The 453-nt window shown below is 37.5% G+C and overlaps 1 protein-coding gene across 1 annotated transcript in view; it reads left to right on the top strand.

The window, feature by feature from the left end:
• LOC119588152 (Down syndrome cell adhesion molecule-like protein Dscam2) overlaps positions 1 to 453 on the top strand; it is a 21,631-nt gene that overhangs the window by 19,750 nt on the left and 1,428 nt on the right. The window lies entirely within an intron of this gene.

The following is a 453-nucleotide window of genomic DNA, read 5'->3' as shown; positions in this document are numbered from 1 at the left end:
AAAAACCAAATAAAATCAAAAAACGCAAAAAAATTTAAACATAACCGGCTTGAAAAATAATTCAAATATCCATGAATGGGTGCACGTTAATCCCCAGCCTTCATAAATGAGAAAAAATGTGCCATATTTAATTTTTGTTCCCGATTCCTTTCTTCTGTTTGTTTTCTCGTAATTACTTAATGAGAGGTTTGCATATAATATGTGTACGACCTTTCTTCTCTCATTTTCGGAATTTCCCAAATGACTTTGGGTGAATTACGATCTTTGACCTTTCTTTGTGATCTGCGTCCGCCTGTCCTTCGTTCCCCTATTCACGGGGAGATTACTATGTGACTTTATCCGCTGAGACAGAAAGGCAAATCGTCCCTTGTAAATTATCAACATTATCCCTGTGACCAAACTATGTCGCTGACTTACCATTCAAACCTTCTCCTTCTACATGCGCACACACAC

This window comes from Penaeus monodon, chromosome 23 (assembly GCF_015228065.2).
Source record: "Penaeus monodon isolate SGIC_2016 chromosome 23, NSTDA_Pmon_1, whole genome shotgun sequence".
Lineage (NCBI taxonomy): Eukaryota > Metazoa > Arthropoda > Malacostraca > Decapoda > Penaeidae > Penaeus > Penaeus monodon.
This window is presented reverse-complemented; position numbering and strand designations above follow the sequence as displayed.